This window comes from Sapajus apella, unplaced genomic scaffold, assembly GCF_009761245.1.
Source record: "Sapajus apella isolate SASKATOON/1434 unplaced genomic scaffold, GSC_monkey_1.0 scaffold32, whole genome shotgun sequence".
Classification (NCBI taxonomy): Eukaryota; Metazoa; Chordata; class Mammalia; order Primates; family Cebidae; genus Sapajus; species Sapajus apella.
Genome location: NW_022436972.1, coordinates 8,387,063 through 8,398,100, shown reverse-complemented (window position 1 = coordinate 8,398,100; position 11,038 = coordinate 8,387,063). Strand labels below are relative to the sequence as shown.

Below are 11,038 nucleotides of genomic sequence, written 5' to 3'. Positions count from 1 at the left end.
ACCCTGATATATGCTAAAACCCCAACAGTTTTATCTATCATTGCCTTTGTGTCATTATTGCAAATGTCAATGCAGTGAAAAGGTCAAATAATATTTCAGTATTATGAAGTTTTCTCTTTCTTGAAGTCACAGCTTCGCTTTGCTGGACTCTCTCTTTAATGAACACTTTGCGGATCCCATGAAAAGATCTTGGAGACTTCCAGGGGTTCATGGACCACATTTTTAGAACCACTGCAGTCAAAAGTAAGGTCACCTTTTTTTTGAACACATTTTGAAGGATTTGTTGCTATTTTAGGGAGTATGAGAAAAGTAGAGGAATAGTAGAGGAATCAAAGGTATCTCCGAGGTTGATGGCCTGAACAACTGGAGAATGGTGTTACCATATGATGGGGAAGACTGTGAAAGGGGCAAGTGATGGGGTACGGGGTGGGAAGAATGTGTCGGATAGAGAGGATCAGGAGTTAGGTACTGAGCTTTTTTTCTGTCTCTGTGCCCTCTTGTTTGTGATTTTGTTAAGTTTAGACTATGAGAGGATTTAGGACTTATTCTGCCTTTTTTTTTTTTTTTTAATATGGAACGCTTGACGAATTTGCGTTTCATCCTTGCGCAGGTGCCATGCTAATCTTCTCTGTATCGTTCCAATTTTAGTATATGTGCTGCCGAAGCGAGCACTATTCTGCCTAATTTTAAACACCTAAAGTGTCTGATAATTTACACAGCCATCTTTTTTGTTTTTTTTTTAAGTTAACATAAGCCACTTGACTGTTCCTTATAGCTAATGTGGCTTTCTTTGTTCTCTTCTTAAGAACTTTTCTTTCATTTGAAAAGTTATTTGCTTAGGACTCTGTAGAACAGTGGTTGTTAGTATTTGGGTCAAAGAGTTCTTTGCAAATCTAACAGGTATGGACCGCTGGTGTGCTACCGTGTAGTTCTGATGCTAACTACCCAGGCCTGGCATCTGACTCAACAGGTAAGAGTCCCACCAACACAAGAGTGTCCCCACTTTAGATGCCGGTGGCAGGCTGCAGGTCTCCAGGCTACCTGCCTTTCTGACCAACTGTTTAAAAATTTGGAGATTCCCACAACCCAGTCAGGTTTGATCATTCACTGGGACAACTCATGGAATTCAGGAAAGCACTAACAATTACAGTTTTATCATAAAAGTTACAAATGAGAGCCAGTCAAATGAAGAAACATTTACCATGGGATTTTGAAGAGTTTCACAGAGTTTTCATTGTCCTTTCCACATGGAGTCAGAAAACTTCAACCCCTTGTTCCCTCTCCCTGAGTCAATGTATCAGTGTGTTCAGCAACCAGGAAACTCACCTGAACTTTGGTATCCAGTATTTTTTGGGGGGTTTCATGACATAGGCATGATTAATTGACTCATTGGTCACATGGTTGAACTTATCTCTACCTCTCTGTTTCTCCACAGAGGTGGGGCTAGCCCAAGCCTCAACCCTGCAGTCACGTGGTTTGTTTCTTTGGTGGCCAGCCCTCACCCTGCATCATCCATCTCTTTAGCATAAACTCAGATATGATCCAAGGGTCTCACAAATAACAAACATACTACTATTACTTGGGAAATTCCAGGGATAGAAGCTCCATGCCAGAAACCTAGGATAAAGATCAGACAAATATTTGATTACATGGTAGCCCTCTTTGTAGAAAATGTACATGAGCCCAGTCAAGTTTTGCTTAAAATGTCAAGGGTTAATGGATACCTGGAAAACTGCAGATTAAAAACTCCTGGTTTTAGAGTCATAGACAGGCTTTTCAAATGCAGAGTTGAGAGACTTGTACTCACTTCGGCCTTAAACTTGTAAGTGCATAAAAAGATTCCAAGCTTGAGGCCCAAAGACAGCATTCAGAGAATCATGAGTGCTTTTAATAATCCAGCCAAGAGTAATTACAGAAAATTTAAGTTTTTAAATGCTGTTAATATATATAGGTTAACAAAAAGCATTAATTTGTAGAACAAAATGATTGGAAAGAAGGGAATGTTTTTAGAAAGTCTGATTAGTGAAATATTAAGGGTTACAGAATTTCTTCACATGTAGCTTAGAGTAAGGGAATTTAACCAGGATTTACAGTAATGCTAAGTTTACTTCAGCAGCCCCATATAGGAGACCCAATAGCAAAATAGATTAGGCTTTCTTCACACAATGCACTCAGTACAGTTTTGCTGATTTATTGGAGCAGCAGTTTTTGGTAAGTGAGATGAAAACTATTCTTTCCACTGGCCTATAACTGATGATGGTCATGTGCGTTAGACAAGGAATTGCATCTGACTTGAACAGACTGTTTATTGAAGAAATTTGTCCTTGAGGTTATGAGTAGCTATTGTATTCGCTAAGCTTATGGGTCCCGTGGCACATTTTTGAAAGAACTATGGTGTTAACTCAGCTGGACTAGCCAAATTCCAAGCAAGCTAATTACATTCCTTCAAACTTCAATTCCATGAATTTTCACAAACTCCAATGAGATAGGCTTTTTTAGTACTTGATTATTTTTTTATTTGACATTTTAGAAAGCAGACACACTACATGTGTGAAGTAGCAAAGGGAAGTTAGTATCCTGATCAGATAATTGATATAAAGTTGTTTTAATTGTGCTTCAATTGCACAAATAATGAACTTATTTCTTTATTTTACTTTCCCTCAAGAAATGGATTCATTTTTGTCTGTAAGTGTAAGACAAATTCTTTAAAATGATAAGGAGGAAATTTTACAGATACTATTCTAATTAAAATGTGAATGCTAGTGAGTCTATGTAATGTAGGATTCAATGAAAGAGGATGTACTTGTTTCATTATATCATGGAATAAGTGCTTAGTTGGGCTTATGTAAATCTTATATTGGAAAGTTGCATGAAAGCAAGTATAATTTTCAGTGTCTTCTGTATCAGTCAGTATTTTAATGATTCTACACAAAGCAAATAGGCAGAGTAGTTCTTTTAAGAGAATCATTACATCCCCCTTAGAGCCATTCATGTCCAAAGATATACATGATTATTCTTCTCTCCTTATTCTGATTTTCAGGAAGACATGTTGTGTATGTGTGTTTGTGTGTACGCATGCATGCGTATGTGCTTGTGAATAAATCACTTTTACAGATGTGAGCTTCCATCTCTCTTGCCTCATTCCCTTTTTGTCCACAGCATACCTGGCCATTCAGCCCCAGATTCTATGTCTCTTTGATGCAGAACTTGCATTTAGGAATCAGAAATCTCAGTTGCCTCAGGATCTTTTTTTGCAGCACTCTAAACAGCTATATGTTTTAGCCATTTTTGGTATTTGGCATACACCCATGTGATGTTATAGGTATTTGGCATATACTCATGTGGTGTTTCCATCATAATTAGCTTATTTGATCAGAACAATAAATTCATATGCCAGTGTGCGAGTAGATTCACATGTACACAGTTAGAAATGCAATGTGTATCTTCTGGCTTTTTACTGACCGGCATTGATAGAGACACTTCTTTTTCTTTTTTTCGCTTGCTTAGGAATAAAGGAAAGAAGCAAGGAAGGAAGCAAGAAAGAAAGGCAAGAAAGTGATGTTGCTGGCTTTTTTGGCATTCTATGTAACTGGAGATTGTGATGGTAGAACAGTCGTGAGTTAGCTCATGTTTGTTCGTGAGCCAGGTGGTGAGGGCAGCCTGCTGCTCCTGCTGAAAAAGTCAATGGAAATAGAAATGTTATTTTAGAGGAATTCTTTTCTCTTCTCATAATCCAATTCAGTGTGATTACAGGAAGAATGGAGACATAGAGGAGTTATTTTTCAATTATTTAAGATATAGATTTAGTAAATGTTCTAGCCACTGATTTTCTTAAGCAGAAAAGAACTGCCCTGCCAAAATCATTTGGGGGACCCTCTCACTCTCAGGGTTACTTGTATTTGTTTCAACTAAATTTTAGCTCTTGAGGGCAGGGATGATTGTTTTAGTAGCTTTTTTTTTTTGAGACAGAGTCTTGCTCTGTCGCCAGGCACCAGGCTGGAGTGCAATGGTGCCACCTCAGCTCACTGCAATCTCCACCTCCTGGGTTCAAGCAATTCTCCTGCTTCAGCCTCCCGCGTAGCTGGGACTACAGGTGCATGCCACCATGCCCAGCTAATTTTTGTATTTTTTAGTAGAGATGGGGTTTCATCATGTTGGCCAGGTGATCTCGATCTCAACCTTGTAATCAGCCTGCCTCGGCCTCCCAAGGTGCTGGGATTACAGGCGTGAGCCACCGCGCCACTTTTAGTAGCTTTAAACTTGTCTACTGCTAGATACTTAAGGGCAATCAGTTGATGAAATAAATGACCCTTGAAAATAGATCTTTCACACTAAATAAAATGAATGTCTAAAAAAGTTTAGTTATTATAAAAGATAAGACTTTTTGGCAAAAGCTTTTACTTGGTACCTTTAAATCACATTGCTTGATTTGATCACCCCTGGATTAAATACTTGCTCTACAATTTTGGGTGTGCATGTAAACTTAGTGTCCAGATTTTTCCAACCTACAGAAGTTTGGAAATTGTTTTCAGGATTTATATTATTAAATTCAATAATGGCATCTGATGCAATTTTAATTAAAATATTTAAGCATGGAAATTATTATTTAAATCTTGCCTTCTAAAAATGGAATCTGAGGGGCTCTATGTGCATGTGTAGGCAGTCTTTAAAAGGGGCCTTCATGGTCCCTACCTTCTAATACAAATTTATACTCTTGGGTAATCATTTCCTCCTGAATGTGGGCTGGACTTATTGATTCCTTTGTAATGAAAAGGATACAGCATGACAGGATGTTTCTTGTGAGATTATTTTATAAAAAAGACTGTGGTGGCTGAGTGCAGTAGCTCATGCCTGTAATTCTAGCACTTTGTTAGGCCGAGGTGGGTAGATCACCTTAGGTCAGCCTGGCCAACATGGTGAAACCCCGTGTCTCTACTAAAAAAATATATATATAGATATAGATATAAATATAGATATAGGTACACACACAAAAAAGTTAGCCAGGCATGGTGGCATGCACCTGTAGTCCCAGCTACTCGGGAAGCTGAGGCAGGAGAATCACTTGAACCTGGGAGGCGGAGGTTGCAGTGAGCGGAGATCACACCACTGCACTCCAGCCTGACTCCACTTGCACTTCAGACTTGCACTCCAGCAAGACTTGGTCTCAAAAAAAAGAAAAAAGAAAGAAAAAAAGAAAAAGGAAAAACAAAAAGAGAAAAAGACTGTGGCTTATGTCTTGGGTACTCTCTCTCCAGTTCCCTCTTGTATTACTTACTCTGAAGGCCCATGTGACTGAGTTTGGAAGTGGATTTTTTGAGGCCTGAGAACAACTATGTGAGTGATCTTGGAAGTGGGTTCTCCCCTGCTGAGTATTGAAATGACAGTGTCTTTGATCAACACTTTAATTGCAGCCTCATGAGAGAACCTGAGTCAGAAACACCTATTTAAAATTCCCAGATTCTTGACTCACAGAAAGCATGAGATAATGAATGTTATTGCTTTCAGCTGCTACATTTTGGAGTAACTCAGTACACAGCAATAAATAACTAATACAGTACCTATCAGGTCCAGCAGTTGGGAAAGAACAGATAATCAAAGTTCATTCATCAGTTGGTTTACCCTCATCTGAGTATCAGTCATAGCACTGACTATTAAATTTTAAATTAAAAATATTTTCTTAATGTACTACATATTTTATATCCTTAATGAACCATTTATCAATTATAGGAATTATAAATATTAATGCTTACATTCTCAAATTACTGTTGATTTAAAAATGGTATGTTCTCTATATGTATACACCTCAAAATGACCAACTGATTTGTAAATTAGAGTCATCTGATTCAAATTCATTGATTTATTCAGTAAGATTTATTAAGCCGCATTCTAGGCCCTGAGGATACAGCAGGGAACAAAACAGATAAACTCCTGCCACCGTGGAGTTTATATTCTAGCTGGTGGAGAAAGACAATAGATCTGTCTGTTGCCACAATAATGCTGCATGACAAATCACGCCAAAGCCTAAAAGCTTAAAACAACTATTACTATTACTATTTTTTAATAGGATTTGGGTCTCACTCTGTCACCCAGGCTGGAGTTCAGTGGCATAATCATGGCTTACTGCAGCCTTGACCTTCTAGCCTCAAGTGATCCTCCCACCTCAGCCTCCTAAACAGTGGGGACCACATGTGCACCACATTTTCTTTTTATTTTTTGGTAGAGATGGTATCTTACTATGTTGCCTAGGCTGGTCTTAAACTTCCAGCCTCAAGTGATCCTCTGGCCTCAGCTTCCCACATTGCTGGGATTATAGGTGTGAGCCAGCATGCTCGGTACAACCACTCATTTGTCTAAGGTTGGCAGGCGGGGCTTGGCTTATTTCACTGGGGCATGCTTATGTGTTTGGGTCTGATCTGGGCCTAGCTAAGGTAGAGAAGAGAAGCAAAATATAGAGCAGAGGTACATGATGCCTCTTGACCTCAGCCTGTTGCTTCCTCTGCATTCTCTTGACCAAATAAGTCATTGGCCAGCCCAGGTTCAAAGACTGGTGAGAAAGACTCCCCCTCTTGATGGGAGGAGCCACAAATCATTTTGCAAAAGGTGTAGACACAGGAAGGGCAATACATTACACAAATAAGTGAAATACATGGTATGTCAGATACGTTTGCATATTAGGTAGGACAACAAGACAGAAGATGCAGTAGGGAGTGGAGGCGGGTGACATTTGGGTAAATCCCTGAAGAAGCTAAGAAGGCAAGCTGAGAAGTGTCTGGGGCATAAATGTTCCAGGCAGAGCAAGTGAAAGTGTGGCCGACATGTTTGAGTCAGACCGGTGTGATGGGAGTAGACGGAACAAGGAGAGTAGTAGTAGTTTTGAAAAGCCTCAAATGCCACTGTAAAAATTTTGGTTTCATAAAGAAGTCACTGCCAGATCTTGAGCAAAGTAATGCCTTAAGGGGCTTGAGGGTCTGTGTTAAGATAGGCTATAGGAGAGGCAGTGGAGGGAGAATAGATGGAATGCTATTGTAATAATGCATGGCACAGAGGACGATGGTTCCACTAGAGTAGGGTCCATGGAGGTCGGGAGAAAGTTACGTTCTGGATCTTTTCTGATGTCAGAGCGCATGAGTCAGTCACTCAGTCACTGTTGGATTATGTTTAGGAATAGAATATAATGTGCATAAACATAAGCTGGTTGATTGCCTTCTTGTCCACATAGAAAGATTCCCATTAAAAGGTTCTGAAAACATTTTTCCTTATTTTTTGATACTGTAACTAACTAAAAATAATTGAGTCTACAATTAAAAATGTCTTTATCTCCCAAAGTAAACATGATCCATCATTGTAAGTTTGTTAAAACATCATATTTGTCTCTTAGAGTAAATTCGAAGTAAATAAACAATGTGCATCATCTGTTTAAAAGGTGAAATAGACAGTTGCTTTTATGTATATTACAAACAGTAAAGTTTTAAAATAACTGTTATAATACTATCCTTAATAATATGCTGATATTTTGAAATTATTTAATTTTTTACAGCATTGTTGAAATTTAATTGACAATAATATTGACAATGTACACATTTAACTTGTACAGTGTGATAAGTTTTGATGCACACACACACTTATATATGTGAAACCGTAACTGCGATTAAGGTAATCATCATATTCATCTCCTCCCAAAGTTTCCTTGCATTCTTTTATGATGCCTTCTTCTGTTCTTTCCTGGCCTCCTGCCTTCATTAACCACCAATATCCTTAATGTGGCTATAAATAAGTTTGCATTTTCTGGGATTTTATGTAAGTGGAATCATACAGTATGTACTCCTTTTTGACATTTTTTTTCCAATTTATCTTTTTTTTCATGAATTGTACTTTTGGTGTCATGCTAATAAATACTTGCCTAACCTAAAATAAAAAGAATTTCTCTTGTTTTTTAAAATTTCCCCCTGGAAGTTGTATAGTTTCATGTTTTATCTTTAGGTTTGTGATCTATTTTGGGTCAGTTTTTTTTGTGGGGGACACAGTCTTACTCTGTCGCCCAGGCTGGAGTACAGTGGTATGATCTCAGCTTACTGAAGCCTCTGCCTCCCAGGTTCAAGAAATTCTTGTGCCTCAGCCTTCCAAGTAGCTGGGAATATAGGCACACACCACCATGCCTGATTGATTTTTGGATTTTTAGTAGAGATGGAATTTTGGCATGTTGGCCAGGCTGGTCTCGAACTCCTGACCTCAAGTGTTCTGCCTGTCTCAGCTTCCAAAGTGCTGGGATTACAGGCATGAGCCACCATACGTGGCTCATTTTTGGGTCAATTTTTATATGGCATGAAGTTTGGATCGAAGTTTACATTTGTGCATATGGATCTGCAATTGTTCCAGCACCATTTCTTGCAGACTACTCTTTTCCCGCTGAATTGGCTTTGCTCCCCTGTAATAATATGGTTAGGCTCTGTGTCTCCACCTAAATCTCATCTTGAATTGCAATCCCCATAATCCCCCAGTGTCAAGGGAGAGGCCAGGTGAAGATAACTGAATCCAGGTGAAGATAACTGAATCCAGGTGAAGATAACTGAATCGTGGGTGTGGTTTCCCCCATGCGGTTCTTCTGATAGTGAGTGAGTTCTCATGAGATCTGATAGTTTTATAAGATGCTCTTCTCTTTTTGCTGGGCACTTTTTCTTCCTGCCGTCTTGTGAAGGAGGTACCTTGCTTTCCCTTCACCTTCTGCCGTGATTGGAAGTTTTCTGAGGCCTCCCCAGCCACGCTGAACTGTGAGTCAATTAAACCTCTTTCCTTTATAAATTACCCAGTCTCAGGCAGCTCTTTATAGCAGTATGAAAACTGATTAATACCTCTGTCAAAAATCAGTTTTTCACTCCTAGGTTTGGGTCTCTTTGTGCCTTCTGTATTCTGTTCATTGATTTATTGTCTATATACCAATACCGCACTGTCTTATTAACTGAAGCTTGCAATAAATCTTAAAATCAGGTTATGTTAGTCTTCCAATGTGGTTCTTTTTCCAAGTTGTTTTGGCTATTGTAGGTCCTGTTCATTTTCACATAAAATTTAAAAGGATCTTATAAATTTCAACACAAAAAAATCCAGCTTAGGGTTTGATTAGAATTGTATTAAATCTACAGAACTGACGTCGTCACAGTATTGAGATTCCTGACTTACACCTGAGGGATATCTCTTCATTTATCTGTGTCTTAAGTTCTCTTAGCAAAGTTTCATAGTTTTCCATGTGTAAGTATTACATACATTTCATCAGCTTTATCCCAAAGTATATTATATTTTTATGGTATTATAAATTATATTATGTTTACATTTCAAGTTCTGAATGTTTGTTGTTAGAATGTAGCAATATAATTGATTTCTGTAGCTTGATCTTGTATCCTGCAATGTTGCTAAACTCACTAGTTCCAGTAGTGAGTTTTGGAGATTCATTTTATTTTCTCCATAGATAGTCGTGATATCTGCATGAAGACGTTTTTACTTCCACCTGTTCAATCTGGGCAACATATTTATTTATTTTGTCCTGTTGCACTTATTTGAACTTGCAGTGCATTGTTGAGTAGAAGTAGTGACCGTGGATGTCCTTGTCTTATTCCTGATGATAGTGGGGGATGCATTCAGTTTCTTACAATTAAGTATAATGTCAAGAGTAGGTTTTCCCTAGACAGCTTTTGTCAGGTTGAAAAAGTTTTATATTTCTAGCTTGGGAAGAATGTTTTCAAATCAGGAATAAATAGTGGATTAGGTAAATGCTTTTTCTGATTATATTGAGATAATTATTTATATTAGTTATATACTTACGTTTATTATATGGCTTGACTTTATTTTGTTAATGTGATGAATTGCATTGATTTTTAAAAGTTAATTATGTGGTTATGAGGTTGTGATTGTTGTAATTGTTAATGTATTATTAGATTCTTGGATTCTTTTTGTTAACTTTTTAAAAAAACTTTTGCATCTATGTTCATGAGGGATTTTCGTCTGTAGTTTACTTTTTTTTTTTTTTTTTTTTTAATAACATCTTAGTCGGGTGTTGGTATCAGAGTAATGCTAGCCTCATAGAAAGAGTTGGAAATTATTTCCTCCTTTCTAATTTTCTGGAAGGGATGATGTACATTTGGTATTAGTTCTTCTTTAAATGAATGGCAGAATTTGCTGGTGAAACCACTTGGCTTGCTGTTTTCTTTGTGGAAATTTTTTATGTACAAATTTAATTCATTTAAAAGGCACAGAGATATGTAAATGATGTATTTCTCCCTGGGTAAGCTTTGGTATCCAGTGTCTTTCAAATAGTTTGTCCATTTCATCTAAGTTGTGAATTCATAATATTTCCTTATTTTCCCTTTAACATTTGTGAAATCATTAGTGATGTCATGTCTTTTATTCTCAACAATGGCAATTTGAGTCTCCTTACTTTTTCTCCCAATCGATTTGGCTAGAGATTTAGTCATTTTATTGATCTCATAGAAAACCAGGTTCCGTTTTTATTTCCTCTTCTCTAATTCATTGATTTCCACTCTGAGTTTTTATTACTTCCATTCTTCTGATTACTTGGGGCTTCATTTTTTCTTTATTTCCCTATTTTCTGAAGGTGGAAGTTGAGGTCATTGATTTGAGGCATTTCTACATTTCTAATATACATTTTTATTGCTATGTATATTTATTTTAGTTGCAACTTACAGATATGAAGATATGTGTTTTCTTATCTACTGTTTTAAAAATAATTTTTTTTTTTTTTAGACAGGGTCTCACCCTGTTGCTCAGGCTGGTGTGTTGTTTCATGATCATAGTTCAATGAAGCCTCAACCTCCTGGGCTCAAGCAGTCTTCCAGCCTCAGCCTCCCAAATAACTGGAACCATAGGCACATGCCACCATGCCAGGCTAACATTAAAAAAAAATTGTAAAGAAGGAGTTTCACTATGTTGCCCAGGTTGATCTCAAACTTCTGGCCTCAGGCGATCCTCCTGCCTTGGCCTCCCAAAGTACTAGTATTCCAGGCATAAGCCACCACACCCAGCCTAAGGA

The 11,038-nt window shown here is 37.8% G+C and overlaps 1 non-coding gene across 1 annotated transcript; it reads right to left on the bottom strand.

Annotated features, from left to right (window-relative positions):
- Positions 1–565: 565 nt before the first annotated feature.
- On the bottom strand, positions 566–672 carry LOC116562559. Its single transcript, XR_004274013.1, has one exon. It is a non-coding gene; the product is annotated as a U6 spliceosomal RNA (small nuclear RNA).
- Between the last annotated feature and the right edge of the window lie 10,366 nt (positions 673–11,038).